Source organism: Corvus kubaryi, unplaced genomic scaffold (genome assembly GCF_017639235.1).
Source record: "Corvus kubaryi isolate FWS band 111438036 unplaced genomic scaffold, C.kubaryi_AGA036_p1.0 135, whole genome shotgun sequence".
Lineage (NCBI taxonomy): Eukaryota > Metazoa > Chordata > Aves > Passeriformes > Corvidae > Corvus > Corvus kubaryi.
The window spans coordinates 5,627,469-5,645,692 of NW_024580669.1; the positions used below are offsets into that span (position 1 = coordinate 5,627,469).

The window sequence follows — 18,224 nt, forward strand, 5'->3', positions numbered from 1 at the left end:
GATGCACAAAATTGGCAAGTAGAGAAATGATCTAGTCTAAACAGATTCTGTTTTCAGTAAGAAGCAGCTTTTTAGGCTGCTTACTTGCCTAAAGGCATTTATGGGAAGAAGATTTCTATATTGGGATAGTGAGTTTATGCTTGAAATATAAAGTTTATATTATCTTTTCATTATGTTTCTATTTGCATTGTTTCATCTTGTCTGTTGTTCTCTTGGTTCAAAGTCCCAAGTTCACATTCTATCCTTGCATTAATCAGTTATAGCTTTAGGCAAGTCAATTCAGGCTTTGTTTCTTAATCTTTAAAAGAAAGACAATAGTAAATATTTATGTACTCTAAATAGATATTGGAAAGATGTGTTACCCTGACACAGTCAGTTTTTCAACCACACCACTCTATAAAATTCTATGCAAAAATTACCCAGTCTACCCACATTAACTGGAATGGTTGTTAATTTTTGTAAATGGCCTGTGGCACTCCCTATTCTTTCCTTCCTCAAGGAGACCATTTCCTACAGTACATTTCAAAAGCCTCCCATGCAGCAAACCATGCTACCCAGAGCTGAGTTCATGGCATCCTAACTATGACAGTTAAAAAAAAAAAAAAAAAAAAAGTACATTGATTACAGAGACATTTAACCTTAGGAATCTGAATTACTGTATATCATAGTACAGAATTTTTTTCCACTCCTCTTCCTGGGGGAAAATACAGAGGAGTAAGAGCTCCTTATGTCATTGCTTTTACAGCAATAATTTTTCTGTGATATTCAATGTTTTGTTGACTAGTGTCTGTAATCTGGTCCTTTCTAAATCCAATCTTTGCCTGACTTCCTCGCACACAAAACATCTGCACTTACAAAGTAAATTAGCTACATCTGTGCCTGCTTTACTAGTCAATTAATCAGCTTCCTATTAGGGAGAAAAAATATCCTAAACCAAGGTGGGAATCTGGAGATAAAATAAAGATGAACCTCAAGCCTTGTGAAGCATCAAACCTGAGCAGGAAATCAGCTGGGGCTTCTTCATCATTAGAGATAAAACAGGAATAAATAAACTCACCACTGGCTCAAACTTTAATTCTTAATTCTACTAGTGCTGATGTTACTTGCAACAAAGAGATTAAAACCCAATACTAAAATGGGAGGAAGGGGTTGAAACAGTCCCTTAGAGCAGTCATTTAACAAAGCACCACTTTATCAATGCATGCCATGCCCAATTTGATTCATTAATTCCATTTCAGTGCTGGAAGGAATAAAGTCTTTGAAAGCACACACTCTTCTACTTTAAAGCTGATTCTAAACTCTTGCCTTCAGAGCACAGAACAGCACTCCCCCTATATGCCACCAGATGCTGACAGTCAAAACGATTAAGCATTAAAACAAAGCCTTCCATCAATACAAAAAAGAATCCACAGGGAAGTTGAACAGGTGACACTACCTGTTCTTCAGCAACAAGTCTCCTTCATAATCCTGTGGTGGGAATGAAAACTACAATGCTTTGAAAACAACTTTACTGAAAGCTGATATGAGGATGCTTCAGCAATTAAGAATTTTGTACACCAGACACCGAGATCTTAATTAGAACATCAGTATAAACCTGGGCATCCTTCTGGGGCAAAGCTGTTGCACATCACACACTGAGCCCACCACAACCTCAGCACCACAGAAATTAGATCCTCTCCCTGGCAGATGCTGCCTGCAGTCATCCCGTGCTAGCAACACTAGGACAGCTTTGGGGAAAGGAAGAACTACTTAGCCACAGGAAATCATGGCAGTGGATTAGGAAGAGACTAGACAGACACAGGAACTACAGTTTGAGCAAAAAATTTAGCTACTTAGGTATCCATATGGCCCACTGCCACAGCATACAACAAGTCCCCTAGGACTTAAATACTTCCCCATCCTGAAGTTCTTTTCCCAGTTCCTTTAAAAAGATATCCCAGTATCACTGACCTGACTGACTCCTGACTGCATTTTGAGTGGGCCTCCAGTTTTAGAGTCATCTGCTCTAAAATTACACAATTAAAGTGACAGCAGTTCTAGAAATGTTCTAGAAGAAAAGCACTGGTCTAACTTGTATTAAGCCCTGCTTTCTTTGAAAATCAGATTTACTGTATAGACCAGTGTTTCTCCTCCCTGCAATATTTTTGGCTGAAGCTGGAAAATGGATTACATTTAGCTAAAGAACACGTTGTCTTGGATCTGTTAATCCTATTAGTTACCTGGAAATAGGTACCAAGGTTGAGGAGATGCTTTTTTAGTGCTTCTATAGAGAAAAAGTAGGCCCTAACTAGCTGCAGAGCAATGAAGCAGCTTTATATAGATACATAATGTTACACTGGAAGTTTAAGTAAAAAATCTGTCTCTCCATCAAAGCAGCTGCATTCAGTGCAAGAAAAATTTTTCCACTTCAACCCTCACACCAACATGCTTCACCTTTTTCTGTCTCTAATATCCATTCACACACCCTTACTTAAACTGTAAGTTCTTCAGGGCAGAGACTCTCTCTTTACAACAGTGATAAGCAGGAAGGGCCCTCAGGCCACTGGAAAAAAACCCCCAATAGTTGGCACACTTATTTTCTAACTTCATGTGCTAACTTGTCCTCAAATCCTTAAGCAAAGAAATTATTTTATTTTGCTTACATACTACACTGAAAAAACACCCAACCAACAAACCAAAACAAAACCAGTCATTGCACATTCAGTAAATTAGATTTACAGAGGAAACTTTGAAGGTACAGCACTTTTGCCCAATTAGGAAAAGGATGTACCATATAACATGGCCAGGTGATCCTCTAACCTCTCCCTCTTTATGCCCAGTTGAATCAGTCATTAACTGCAGACAAAGCAAGACAGGCCCAAGAACTCAGAGTGGAGCTTCCCCAAAAGAGATTTTTGATAAAATGGCATCTGTAACATCTGCTTTGGCCTTTTAAACTAAATCCTCCACCTAAGACTGACAAGCACATTCACAAACTCCAGTCTTCATTACAAGCTTCAAGGCTGGCTTTCTAGTTACTCTGTTTCAGAAAAATATTTTTTAAAATCTTTTCAACACGATTTAGTTTCACACCAAGAGATAAATGCTTTCTGCTCTTCAAAGGCATTAATTTTCTTGAATTCTAAACCTTGTTTTCAAGGTATTTTCTGAAAAAGGAAGAATATGTTTGCTCGTATTTTGTGTAAGAAGTTTATGACTTGCTCAGCCTTCTTGTACTTGAAAGAACAAACAGATAAATGAACAGTAATGGGCAGGCTAACATTGCCTTTGGAGAGTCACTCCCACAGTTGCAATCTGTGGTAACAAACCACTCACAGGACAACCCTTGCATAGCCAGGGCTCCCTTCCAGAACACACTAGACTCCGTGTGCCTGAGCACTTCTGATCAGGCAGTGTGTCACTGCGCTGCTCACTATGACAAAGGACACAGGAGAATGGTGGGACAGTGACAAGGCAAGCCAAGCTCACCTTCCAAAGGGCACCTTTTTGTGTGGCAAAGCCACTGCCCGCACCCCTGACATGCTGGGTACAACCCCCAGCACTTGTTTGCTTCTGCACATTAGACAGGGATGGCCTCAAATGTATTTGAGGCTTGGAAGAAAAGATTGGTTTACTTTTAGAAATACCAAACCATTGCCTTCCAGCCAATGAAAATCCCCAAACTACCATGATTCTCTCCCTAGCTTTTCCTACATTCTCACGTGAACTGGGTTATGAATTTCTGACAGACTGTTTTCAGGGAGCAGCACTGATGTGCCAGGTATTATGAGAGTTTAAGAGGTGTTTTACAGCTTGCCTTATATGTCATAGATCTTCTTCACGGACAAGTAACCTCGAAAAGCCCTAGGATGAAAAAAAACCAAATCCAACCATAGGACCATGAAAGAAATCATAACCCAATGAAACTCCTCCTCCCTATTCTCTCCAAAAATAAACTCCACAAATCCCAGTGGCTTCAGATAAAAATTGGCTTTCTTCTTCTACCAGCAGCCAAGCCCCAAACTGCATCTCAAGGTGAGGCCAAGCACCCACTCTTCCTTGAAGAGCACCAAGGAGCTCAACCATTGCAGCAAGTCTGAAGGACATAGCAGCAATGCAATGTGACACTCAGCAAGTCATCTTTGTCCTCAGTGACACTTCAGAGGAAACTGAGGTAGCAGAGACATATTTCAGTGAAACAGCAGAGCAGTGTACATGTTTGAAGGGCTGCTCAGCTAGTCATCGTGCCAGGAAGAAGAAAGGTTACTCTGACTTAAACTCCTCACTCTTCAGAGGTACTAAACAGTAAAGCTGTACCTCTGTGGTGTTTCTAACATGCAAAGCTACCCCAGACCATTCCCTCTGAGCCCTGTCCTTAAGTGCTCCACTCAGCTAGAGGTGCACTTCACCCAGTTGACAGCATAAACTCCAGCTTCCCTGAAATCTTTTCAGCTTGTTTAGAAGCATCCAGCACAGGCACTGGCCTAGATTAGGAATGCAGTTATGCACACACGAATGGTCTTGACCCACTTCTTGTCACATTGTCCTGGCTACTCAGAGCTGTGAACTCTATTTATTATTAGCACCAGAACAAAAAAAAGCCTGTGTATGTACATGAGGTCTGACAAATGCCCACTCACTGCACAGGCAAGGAATGAAAGGAATTGTTCTACTATTTGCCTTCATCATCCTCCTCTCGCCAGCCCACTGAATGCCAGGACTATTGAAATACCTTTGATGGGCAGTGTTTGCCTCCCCTTCAGGGCAGACACTGCTGACTGAGTTAGTTAGCACCAGAGGGCACAAGCATGGTGAACTGGACATCCTTCAAGGGGCACAAAAGAACTCTTGATATTCAAGTAAGGAAAAGCAGCTCACAGTGAGCTCCCCTCCACACAATAACACTTTCAAGACTTAGTTTCCCCTGCCTAAAATATACTAGACTACAAACCAGAGGGACTGCTTCAAATGAAGCCAAACATGAGGACAGTTTCTCCTTTAGAAGCATTCCTGGGTTTCAGCTCTCCTGCTTACAAGAAAGGTAAGTAAGTCCCCAGTATAAGGTAAAAAATAAGACCCATCCCACCACAAGCAGCAAGGCTGCTCTCCAGGATATTAAAATACCCCGCACAGCAGCAGCACTTTTCACGCTTCATCATCACAAGCTCTCTACAGGACTCTAATGCAGCTCTCACAGAGAGTCTGTAAATGTAAACGCCTGAGATTTGCTGAAGGACAGCACAGAGGTTTTACAGTTCATCCTGAAAGCACAATGCTGCCAAAAATTGCAATATAAATGTAAAAATAACGAAATTGAGCTCATCTAAATGAAAGGGATTTGTGCCACTGTTCCTAAATGACTGCACTATTTCTTTCTTTGAAGAGGAGCATGTATGTGCACAAAAGGCAACTTTCTGCTTTCATGTTGTCAAAGACATTTTAAAAATGTAAGCAAATCCAAAAGTTTTGCTTCAAGGATAAATAAAGCTAAACAAGGCAAAGGTTATTTCATTTGTGCTCCCTGCTGACAGCACAAAACTAGGATCCTTGTCCCACCTAAGCAAGCTGATGATCTGCTAAAGACTCAAATTCCACTGCAAACTACATCTATGCTACAAGCAAACTGCACGAAGTCACCACAAAACCTGCCCCTTCAGCTACACGCCCAGGCTAAACCAGTGGAGGAAACACTGATTTCAAAAGTTATTTTTAAATGTGATACAGGCCAGCAGACAGCACTGCACACAAACGCTCCAAAATCTTTGCGACTTATTCTTTTGTAGACACAGTTGCAAACACTGCTCTCCCACCTGTGAGAGTCCCACCCTTCATTGCACAAAACTTACAGCACTGGACTAAGCACAAGATATAGGCTGTCAGCACAAAAGATGTTTTGAAACCAAAGTTACAAACAGGACTGACTTCACAATTATAACCACCAAGCACCAAACACAGCACTGTAAGGAAAAGCACTACTTCAGTTTTCCCAAAGCAACAGAGCACAAAGGTAGCAGGTAACCTCCAGTGCTTTGAATGACATAGAAAAGGGAAGAAAAGACCACATCTTTCCTTTTTTTGCAGATACCAGTGCTCCCTGCTCATATAACCCCGTAAGATTTCTGCCACAAGAGAACTGCCACAGGCCACTCCCTGCTGTCATGCAACACCCACAGCCCTTCATACCAACACCCCAAAGCAGAAGAGCAGCCAGGTGAGAAGAGCAGCTACGTGAGTGTCTGTGCATAGCACAAAGAAGAGAAGCCACCCCTTCAGAAACCACTTTTTTAAAAAAAAAGCACAAGCCTGGTTTCTCAGGGTGGGGATCTGCACTCAAACCTCACCCAGCTGCTGGGGTCACAGAAAGGCAGTCCTGCTCTTGATGTGACCCGCCTGGCTCTGCAAAGCCTCCTCTGCCCTTCTGCTGGCACCTGCTCACACACAGCTGTACAGTGGGACAGATGAAGGACCTCCCCAGAGACCCAGCCAGAAACCCATGGGTAAAAACAGCACCCACTACCTGAAGGCAGGTATAGAAAGAAGGAAAACGTCCCGTTCTTTTTCTTCTCTCCTGTGTATGCTGAGTATCTTTGTTTAAGTACTTATCACTACAAAACCCTTCTGTTTTCCACAGTCTAACAAAGACCAACATGCATGGTGGTGATGGAAGAGCAGTCAACCACTGAGTGCATCACAGCTGGGTGACCCAACCAATTTCCACATTGTGCCTTTTGGGCTGTGCCTCTTCTCCCACTCCTTCTGGCAGGAGCAGTACTGTCATTTCAATGCTTGCCAATAGCTCAGGACACACAAATTCAAGTTCTTGCACCACTACACAGTTCCTGGGTGGTCACAGGGAACTCATTTTCTTGCTTGTGCTTTTATTCCCCATCTGCAAAGGAAAGGTGGCTTCCCCACAATGGGAAGATGTGGTACCTTCCCACTTCAGTGTGGTTCTAGAAGGATTAATATAAATGAAGCATTCACAAAGGTAAGCCTGACAAGAGCATGCAAGACAAGTGGAAGTATCACTGATAAATGTAGTTCTAAACAGATAATTTATCTTTCTCCTAAAAAAAATATTTTTCCTGTCAAATTTGCAGCTTTATGTTCAGGTTAGCATGTGAACAATTCTCTTTCCACAGCTGAATCCTTCCACTGTCTTATGTCAAAATGAAACATCAAAACCCTGACTTACATGCTTTTTAAATAAACACAGAGGAGTTGCAGGCTCCTTGCAATATTATGTTGTGCTGCAAACCATACTTCACTGACAGTCAAAAACACACCAGGTCTGGCCAAACCAGAACAAACTTTAGAGTAATAACTGCGTTGAAGAAGCATTACGCACATTTTCTTCTCCTTCACAGTGAGACGGTGCATGTATCTTGCTCTTTGATACTGTGTCAGAATGGTATCAGCCCTGAGCTGTGTCAGACACGCTCTTTTTGTGTTCTTATGAGATGCAAATAGATCCAAAGTTGTACAGCGCAGAGATGTCAGATACAAAACGGCTCAGCAGAAGCTGAGCATTGAAACTGGCTCTGTTTACAACTACCACAGTCCCAGAACAGACTAAGAGTTGGCCACATGTATTTAATACTGTTAACCATGTACAAAGATAACATAGCTTTATTCAATAAAATATTTTCTTTGAAACTTTGATAGAGCCAAAGTTCTGTTAGAGCCAATTACTGGTTAACAGTTCCGCTCTTCTTCCCACAGCTAGCAAACATGATTATTTCCTTCTCTCTTTCCCCATTTTTCCTTCTGCTCCAACTTTTAGGTAATTTTCCTGTCCTTACTGATGTTGTGAAGAAGTGCTCTCAAAACCAGTTGTTTCTCAGCATCCTGAGTACGGGCCGTGTGTAAAAACTGAGTGACTTCCCCACCCCCATCCCAGTCTACCACTCTCTCTCAAGCCAGGCTGTTCCACTGCGTGACTCTGACAAACAATCTGCCACTTCAGCAAACGCACTGACCAGAGCCACGGCACAAATCAGATTGTGAAGGAGAGCGTGTGCGAGAAAGATCTCCCAACTGCAGCTGCCACACAGCTCCTCACTTACCCAGTCGTGCAGGGGGGGTGCAGGGTTCAACACAGTCTCAAAACCTTTAAATGCCTGGAGGTGAACTGGACTTCAGAGAAACTTCTTAATTTTGAAGAGAGAAAAAAGATGCTAAGACTGAAAAAGAAGGAGGAGAGTAAATTAAGGGATATGAGATCTGAGCAGAAAGAAGAAAGCACGTGGGAAAGTATTGTGAGGACCTGATGAGAGAATTCTCCCCTTTCTTCAAACTTTTGGGAAGCATCAGCATGCCATTTCAATTAACAATACTCAAGTGGTGAAGACAATATAGCGACACTACTCTTGAGCATTAGGGACGCAGAAGTGACATTTCACCTGCCAAAATCATCCCTGGCAAAACTCTACCATCACCAGTAGAACGACACCAAGCATGAAATTGGCCCAGAGTTGCATTAAGACAATAAAGGCTTTGTTTCAGGAGATATGGGGCATTTCTGGTTCCTTATAATAAAGCTCAGCAAACAATTGTTTATTGTCCCTGAGCAAATATCGCGGACACCAAACCAGCAGCCACCACATTCATAGAACACACTGTCTGTCCATATATTGCTAGGAAAACATCCATCAACAAAGCAACAGATTGCCACTGTCCTGTTCATATCACGAGGAAATTAAAGACATTTTAAATGCCTCCCAAACTGCCTACCAGATCCACAAGCAGTCATTCTCATTTTCAGCAACATCCTTCCACACTCCTACTTCTCTGCCAAGTCAATGAAAGTTAAATGTCCTGACTGGTGCTACAGGACTCAGTGCACACACAGACATACAACAACGCTCCACTGCCAGAGTTATTCAACAATACTCCCACCACAAACTATACACTGCAACCACACTATGCTCACACAGAAGCATCTTTTTCTCCTTCCGTTGCATTTTTGTTTGACCATGCGAATTCTCAATGAAATCCCACAAGTTCACATGTTCCTACCGCTCTCTCGAGTTTGCCACAAGCATGCCCTGGACTTACAGACTCTGCTCCAACGCCAGCCACGGCTGTACACCACATCTGCACAGTATCGATTTATGCCAGACCTCATTAAGCTATGAAAAAACTCAATGGCTGAAGCAAACAAGTACTTCAGGCACACAAAGTTCCTGTACTGCACCCTTTCTCCTTGTGCACCCCCAAAGTGAGTTCATCCGTGCAGTTTCCCTGGCCAGCTGTGCAGCCTTTCAACCCAATGCATAGGAAAACCTGGACATTTGAATTCTCGGGATCCTTGAAGGAAACTTTGACCGATCCAGGTGGGAGCGGTGGGAGCAGAGAAGCAGCTCCTCGGGGCTTGTCCCGCTCCCAGCTTCTACTTGTTTTAAAGATCTGTAAGGAGACATCCACTGCCCACACCAGAAGTTCAGCTGCTCTGAATGCCCATTTTACAGGGCACCACATATAGGAAATACAATATTTATCTTTTTTATCTGCTTTTCCGACTCCTCTACACATCCACCACTACCCACTCCCCCAGTCCTGCCAGCCTGCACCCACAGACCCCGCGGGACTATGGGGGTGCTCACACGGCTGCAAGAGTCACCAAAGGATCAAAGCTGCCCCCAAGAAGGCGCCGAACACACCACGGACACACCGAACACCCACCGACCCCAAGGCCTCGGCGAGCCGGGGACACCCGCAGGGGGCGGCGGGACCGGCGGCACCGCCGGAGCCCCGCGCACCCCGGGCACCCTTCTGCTTGCTCCCCCTTTAATTTATGCAGAGCCACGACGAACTCCCCGTGCTTCCCTTCACGAAGGAAGGCGCGGGTGCCCCCCCAGCCGGTACCCGCCGCTCCCCCCTCCTCCCCGGGAGCGACCGTCCCTCAGCCCCGCCGGGCTGGGATATCCCGTCGCTCCGCGCCAGCGCCTTTGTGTGCGGAGAAGACACAGAACCTACCTCGGCGGGGCGGCTCTGCCCGCCCGGCAGCGTGGGGGACGAGGGCAGGGGGAGCCGAGGAGCGACAGAGAGGAGCAGCCGCTGCCTTCCCGCCCGCCCGATGCCGCCGGAGTGTCCGCCCGGCCCCGCCACACGCGGGGAGCCGGCCCGGCCGCGCCTGAGGGGAGCGGCGGGGCGGGCCGGGGGCGGGCCCGGCGCTGAGTCACCGCCGCGGCCGCCCCGCCGCCTCCTTTGTTGTCAGGCGTGGAAAAATCCGGGGTGGCGGGCATGGCTAGGGGGAAATCCCGAGGGAAACGGGGGAAAAACGGGGCCGCGTGGCGGCCCGGGCCGGGCTCCACGGGCTCAGTGCCGCCCCGCCCCGGGAGGAACAACGCGCGTGGGGCCAGCCACGGGTGGGTCTCAAATTCCTGCCGGGGCCGTGGGTCCGCTGAGCGGCCCCGCTCACCTGCGGGAGCCGCCGCTCTCTCCATGGAAGAAAATCTCCCAGCTGTGCCTAACTTTCCCGAGTGGTTCCTTCCCGTGTCCCGGAGCCCTGTCGCTGTGGATATTCCCACTTAATTCTGTCGGAATTAAGATCCCCATCCAAGTCGGAGGCCAAGAGGTCACGGCCAGCCAGACAAAACGTGTTCAGTGCATGCAAAATCTGTCTCGAGTGAGCACTACACGATGGGGACGTGAAAGAGAACCTGGGACACGGCATAGATTGCACAGACTTTGGGAATGAACCCAAACAAAGAAAGACATCTGAGGATGAAATATGTGTTTATACACTGGGGTACGCACTGGGATTAAATAGATTTCTTTTGTATATTTATCGCTGGGATTATTTTGGGTTTCTTCAAAACAGATGACTTGAATCACAGCACCGCGGCTTGAGTCATCTGAGGGATGGAAAGCTTCAGGCTGATCTGGGGAGCTCAGTAATTTGAGGAGCTGAGCACTCGGCATCCCTTGGGCTGCGAAGACAGACCCTTCCCCTGCAAAAGCCCCAGCCTCAGAAGTCCCAGCAGGAAGAATGTTGGGTGCTCAGTAGATGGTGCTATTTCCACCGAATTTATGCTAAATAACCCACTGCCCCAGGATGGGAAGGGCAGCGAGTGAGTTGGAAGAAACATGTTTTCTGTGGGGCAGGGCTGAAATCCGGAGTGCTGGTTTGTACTAAAGAAAAGACTATTCAGGTCTTTGTGTGCAGCTGTTCTTCCACTAGGAATAAACGGCAGCCGGGGTGAAACCTAGGAAATAGATGAAATCCAGGGCACCAGTGGCTATTGTCACATCTGGTTCAATTCAAGCCTGCTGCCAAGCACCAACATACACAATCAGAGCTGTCCTGTGAACAGATGAGATGTTAAAAAATACTCAGTGCTCCTCCAAAAGTCTCTTGTGACATGCCAAGTTGGACAACCGTTTGTGTTGTCCATGTTCACAGTGTCCGCCCTGGCAATGGGCAGCCTCATTCCCCAGCACTCTTTCCATTACAGGAGTGTTGTGAGATATAGTTGTTTTGTATGTGGTGCTCATGGACGCTGTCTGAAGAAAAACCTCATAAAAATTGATTTTTAAAAAATAAATGTGGTAAAATTATGTGCCTGGATGAATGAGGCAGTGTAAATATTGATTAGTTCCCTGGTCTGTGAGCAACCCTCCATCTGAAGCATGGGAGGGGGAGATAGTTTATGGCCAGAAAATTGCAAACAGCAACGAAATAAAGTTAATTGCAAGGCCAGCAGAATGCTGGATTTCCTTATCTTTTGCATTCTTGACCTTACAGACCTCTCCATATCAATGCTGTATCCAAGCATTAACCATTTGTATTCTGAAGACACTTCGTAGTAGCCCCGATCAAGTTTTTATCTCTGTTGCCTTAGACACTGCACAGGCAGTTGTCCCTGTTCTGAAACCTGACATCTCACATCAGTGTTTCCCTACCCTTCCTCGGCTCAGACAGCTATTTTGTTGTGATATGTATGATCTTCCCAGCAGATCCTGCACATCCACACCTTTAAATGGAATGTAACACTTTTCTGAAGCAAAATTACAAAAAAACTCTGCATCTCTTGCCATGGCTTGACAAAGGAGCATGGGCATTTTTCATGGTGTTTTGTTCCAGAGTTACATTCAGTTTAAGTGTGTGGTTATGCAGCATCGTTGGCAGGTGCAGCTTTAGCCAAGTCCACACACACACACAATTCTCTTGTGCTTTGTGAAATTACTGTAATGCTGTGCAACCCCTAAGCTGCCATGGCTGTATCCAGGCCTGAAAAATATTGCTGGATTTAAGTGAGAAAGGGGAAGATTTGTGAGGGGCAGAAAGCTGAAAGGACACACCAAGGACACACCTGAAGACCAGCAATGGCTGAGATCAACCTGTTACTGTGTTGTTTTAATTTCTCACTCAGTGCCTCATAAAAGACAGTGGTCAAATGATAGCTCTGAGTTAAACATCTCACAAGCAATTAAAGGGATAACTTGAGTCATCATGTTGCCTGGTTTTGGTGCAACAGCTGCCTGGTACCTCAGACCCCTGGCAGGGGAATGAGTCAGTCCAGCTCAGCTGCAGCCCCGAAGAGAGGAACATGAGTGGTCAGCATTGTCTCCCATCTGTGAGCCACTCAGATTCCCGGAATTCCTATTCCTTCTTTCAGGCACATCCTATGTGCCTCTTGCCTTTTGACCACAAGAAAATTACAGTCCATGGTTCATGTGATGAAGAAATTTGGCCACAACTGCATTTTATTCATGACAAGCCTTCTCCCCCCAGCACTGTGGGTACTGAAACTCTAGAAAGCGCTCGAAAAAGCCTCAGGGATCTTTCTAGATTAAAAGCAATATATAAATGCAAAACATTACCATTTTATTTGACATGAAAAGCAGTGTATTGGAATAGAAAAGAATTAATAAACTGGCTGCACTTTAGACAAAATAATTCACTGGCAATACTTAACATGAAAAAATTCCCTTATTAACATTATAGCCAAAAGTGCATAGACATTCTATCACATGATTGTCACAGGACATATGCAGTATGTACTTTGGCATTTTGGTATCTCACGAATCAAGTATTATGTATTTTAATTGCCTGTTGCTGTTTGTATTTCTTTTTAGTCAAACTGCAGAATTAAAAGCAAAATCATCCTTTAATTTAAATCCCTCTTTGTGAGGTAGGGAATTGCATTTTATGCCGTGTCCACACCATACCTGGCTTTTGGGTATTACCACATTATAACCTTAAATAACAGTAAGAACAATTTTAGTGTAGCAGAAACAAAGTGGAGTATTTTACAGGGGCAGACACAAGTGGAGTCAGCTGCTGTGGGATTCCCCTTCCTTAGTTTTAGCTGTCTGAAAGCAGACGTCTCGTCTAAGCAGGTCATGAAGGCTGGGTTAGAAGTAGGTACCCTCAGAGAGAGATTTGTGCCTCCTACTCTAAATGTCTGTATTAGAAGTGGATTAATTGCTTTGGAAGTGCTTCTGCTGGTTGTACGAGGCAGCACCTGACCAGCTTCAGCTAGATGCCTTCCTCAGAATTTCTTTAGCTTTGTGTAATTCCTTCACCCAGAGTGGCAAAATTCTTCCCCATTGCCTGCTCCTCTTTGCAAACAGGAGTTGAGTGCTGCCTGTACACCAGGATTTTTATTCCATATAATGTGGGGAAGCACTGACTTGAATCACAGGAGACTGTGGTTTTCTTTATTTGCCTATAGCCACTTTAAATGTAATTTTTTTCCTAGATTTTTAATTTAATAGAAGGAAATCAACTGGAATGCAGGTTGCTATGAATGTTTTTCCATACTGTAATTCTGTAGAAACATCAGTTGAGTATTTGAAGAAACATCTGCTATGCACATAGATGAATGAATATATATAGGAGCTGAACAATATGACTTTGGAGCTTGCAGGGTTTTCTTTACACAAAGCCAGGGGCATAAAAGGGATTTCCTCCAAGTTTTCCTGTGTATTAATAATGAAGATCAGGATGCCACCTTTGCTTCCTCCCCTTCTGAGCATACAGTGAAAGGAAATGGTTCTGGATCAAATCATAAAGAGCAGTGGAAAAAAACAGACTACACTCCACGCTGGCACTCAGGAGTTTAATTATCCAGCATGCTGCATCTTTATGGAAGAAGTAGACAGATAAATCCCATATGTTAGTAGTTGGCCCCCTGTGGCTGACCTTTGGCTCAAATATTCCATATTGTGATTAATGTCACACAGTTGGATCCAAAACATGCTCATTCCCCAGGCTGCAGAAAAAAAGGGGATTAAATTTACCTTCCAACAGCAGAGTTTCATTTGATCACTCTTTTGGAGACTGATTTTATCCCTGCCTGTAGTCTGGCCTCTGAAGAGCTGTTCTGCACTCCCTCTGCTAGGACTTAAGACCCAGCTTCTCATATTGCCTCCATTACTGACTCACTGAGCAACCTGAAATAAGTCATTTTGCCTCAGGTTCTGGTCTTGTAGAACAGAAGATAACTGTGACTTCCTTGCTGACACAGTTTGAACTTGCAGGTGGAACACACTAAGCGAGGTTCATCTTCAGACAAAATTAGGTATTGACCTCTAGAACCTCAAGGTCTTACAAGATTAGGTCAGAAAATTATAGATATGCTTGGATTGTGGTTTTCTGGCCACCTTCTCCCTTAATCTGGCCATTTTTATGTGCCATTGTTTGTCTTCTCATGTCATTATAGTGGTCTTACATCATTCTAGTAACACAAACTGTGCCCCTGGCACTGGCATAGGCAAGCAGGCACCAAGATCTCTGAGCCTACGTGTCAGTTTGATCATGAAGGACACAGGATCTGTGGAAAGGATACACATCCTATGTGTAATACAGATACACAGTGCCTAGCGTTCCATAGCACTTTTCTGGGGAAATCAGATCCTCAGACATACATTTACAAGAGGGCTCAGGGTTGTAATGCAGAACATTTTAACAGACTCCACAACATGTCAGTGGCATCCTCTGTAGGGTCAAAGCCTTGAGGTGCTGCAAGTAATGATACCAGAATTCCTCCCCATTTCACCTCTCTGGAGTGAGGTCAGACACAGAAAGCCTCATTCAGCTAATTAAGCCATTGCTAAAATTGCCACAGCCCTCAAGTTAGTTTAGACTGAGCCTGTATTTCTGCCTGCCTCTTAGATGAGATGAAGCAACAAAGCCTGATGAAGGCTTGGAAACTTCTCCTGCTCCTGTGGAGGTCACGAGGAATTTTGCTTCAACTGGACCTAAAAAGATACGCCCAGCTGTCTTCCCAGGGATGACACAGGAAAGTCTGTGAAAATACAGCTGTAGTAGCTGGAGACCCAGAAAAACGTGAGACAAAGCCTCTGAGGAGGCCTGTCCCTACCTCCAGCTGGGACACATCTGGACTGTTGTGCAGGCTGGGCAAATTTTTCCATTCCCAAGCTGGTTTATTTACCCAGGATGACAGGCTGTTAGCAGACTGTGCTCAGGGTGGCCCTATAGCAGTGGGAGCAGACAATCTCATATCATTTCGCACTACAAGAAATAATCAAATGCTCTTTCCTCCATGAAAGGAAAGATGGGCAGATATTCTCTGTGCTCTAAACCATAAAGTACATGCAAATTGCAAAGGACGAGTAGCTTTATTTCTGTCTTTTGTGCAGTAATGATTGCACTCTGGAGGCTTTCCATGGGCCGTGTGAACACGTGCAGAGGATTATTCTCATGGAGCAAGACTCTACCATCACAGGATCTCAAAGTGCTGGTTAAGCCTGACAACTTGTCCTGATTTTGGCTGGGATAGAGTTAATTTTCCTCCTAGTAGCTGGTACTGCAAGACAACAATCACCATGGTGTTTGTAGCATGCCCATCACCAGAATATATAAGCATGTCTAATTTAGAAATGAAAAAGATTTCAACTGCCAACCCTAGCTGAAGTTAATTGGAGCATTAGAGATCACCATGCCTAAAAATAAAGTTAAAAAAAGAAAAAAAAATACAAAAAAAACCCCCAAAAGAACAGCTGCTGGCCTTTGATACCTAAAGCAGAAATTTGAATCTCCAGGTGTTGAGTTCTCTAGTTTTCTGTGTGAGATTTCCTATGCAGAAGTCCATGAACCTCGGTTATGCTGTGCCAAGCAGAGAGAGTTGAGCAAGCGCCGTGTCTCAGACCCTCTGTGCAAGCTCTGCAGAACCAGTGGGTACATGCCCAAATATTTTGAATGTAGGCAAATCCCCTTGCACAGGCAGGTTAGCCCAATTTATTATACCACAACAGTTGCTGAGCACCTAGAAATCCTTAAGATAGCCAAGCTGCTCTGGTTTTCCATAATTTCCTAGAAAAACAGAAAAAGCCACAGGATGGCAGATGATTTAGAGAAGTGATAGGGTTGACAGAGACTTCCAAGCCAGCACACTGGGCTGGTAGCAGTTCTGGGAACAGGAGTCAGAACTCTGGGTTCTCACTGTCCCAGTAATAGCCAGGTTGAACACTGGAGTGTGTGTCCACCCCAAAACTGGGTCTGTGATCAGCACATGGCATCTCTGGCTGGCTCAGGCCCATCTTAGGCAGTCACACAATGAAATTCTGCCTGGATTATCTCTGGTCCTGCATGCTATTGGGATTTCTGGGCTCATTCTTCCTGGGGAAGTTGTGCTAAAATAAGTTCAAAGTCTCTGATTCTTTCTTAGTGAGTCATTTATCATGAGAGTGCTTGTCTTGGTCCTCTAGACACATGGAGAGAACTGTGGGAAGAAGCTGAAGAGACAAAGTATATGGGATAGAATCCCAGGGGAAGCCAGAGCCATAGCCTGCACTTCCAGCTATGGCTGAGAAGCTGGGTTGTGTGTGAGTTTATTGTGTACAATCAAGAAAGAAAATAGGGGGAATGCTGTATCAGAACCTTCAGCAGTGGGTAGTGAAGGCACAGTGTGAGCACAATAAGTCCATTTCAGCTTAATCAGTTTAGAATTTCAGCTGAGTCTCTTGTCACCAATTCTGCTGCAAATAATAATGGAGTAATGACAGCAAAGCAAGCAATTAACTGAAATAGGTTGCAAACCTTTTTCCTGGTTTCCCACTTGAAATAAATCATTATTCTGTCCCTAACTCTTCGTTTTTATTGTCTGCCTCCTGTGGTCTAGTAACCAGCTGGTATTCCTTATGAAGAAATCAGCAGGTTGATTGACGCTGTGGCTACCCTGAAGTCCTCTGAGGCTTTCTTATTGATTGACCATATCTTAGATAAGGTTGCCAGTAAATTATAGCTCTCCTTAAGAGCATCTGCCTCAGGGCTGCTCTCTCCTCATTATAAATCCTGATCTAATCCTGCACATCTCCTCAATTATTGGAGAGTACAATTCAAGAAGTGGCTTCCCCAGTGCACATGAAATGAGATAAACTATTCCTACATAAGGTAAACATGACTACTCAAGAGTGAAGCTAAGCATTTTCAGGCCAGTCTCCTCCCGATTTTCATGCGGTTTCCAAAGGAAAACATATCACCACTCCTGTTAATGATGGCTGTTATTTCACCACAATCAGTTCTAAAAATCAGTTTGAAAGTTCTACCTGTCTGTGGAACTACTTTTAAGTATTTCTAACTGCAAGAGCCCCATGTATTACAATTCAGGTGACAACCTTAAGAAAGGTATTGGGTAAGTCACTTTAGAGTCCCCAGTCTGCCACAGAAACCCCTGGAGATGCTTCATGGCCATGCCAAAATATGGGAAAGACATTTACCTTATGAGATCGATGAATGTGAAAGAGCAAATGGAAAAGGGACAAGTTTATCTTAACACTTTTTTGTGTTAGGCAGATAAATTATGTTCTGGATTGCTGGATGAGTTCAACATATCAGTGCTGATGGAGAAAGTTACTCCTTCTTGTAACTCCATGAACAAAAATATCTCATTTGTGGAGGCATCCTATTATACTGAATAAAGGGTGAGTAAAGGAGCCTGTTAGTGCTCCTGTTGGATCAGTACCTGCTCCGAGTTCCAGTAACTGAGACAACTGCTGTCACTTTCTGTGGTCTTCCACACACACCACAGCACCCAAGTCCAGCTTTGCAGGTCCTGCCTGAGCTCTGGCCTGTCTTGAACCTCGCCTTTTGTGAGGAACCTTTCTCTGGAAAAACCCTTACACTGCATGTTGACTTTATGCAAATACAAAAATTATGTTTGAACACTGTTAGATGGGTGACTTTATTTACAGCTTTGTATTTTCACCAGTATAAATGGGAAGAAACAGAAGGATTTATTTCATCCAGGGGAAAATGTGCATCTAGGAATGAA

General features: G+C 44.3%; 1 protein-coding gene across 2 annotated transcripts in view; it reads right to left on the reverse strand.

The window, feature by feature from the left end:
- The window catches only part of FAM107B (family with sequence similarity 107 member B), a 59,308-nt gene extending 49,208 nt beyond the window's left edge, over nucleotides 1–10,100 (reverse strand). The window contains exons 1-2 of one of the 2 annotated variants that reach the window (XM_042053328.1): nucleotides 9,958–10,059; nucleotides 8,046–8,162 (exon numbers count right to left, since the gene is read on the reverse strand). The gene's annotated coding sequence lies outside the window, so the exon portion shown is untranslated. Of the gene's footprint in view, nucleotides 1–8,045; nucleotides 8,163–9,957 lie in introns of both variants that reach the window. The other variant, XM_042053338.1, reaches the window with a different exon arrangement.
- Between the last annotated feature and the right edge of the window lie 8,124 nt (nucleotides 10,101–18,224).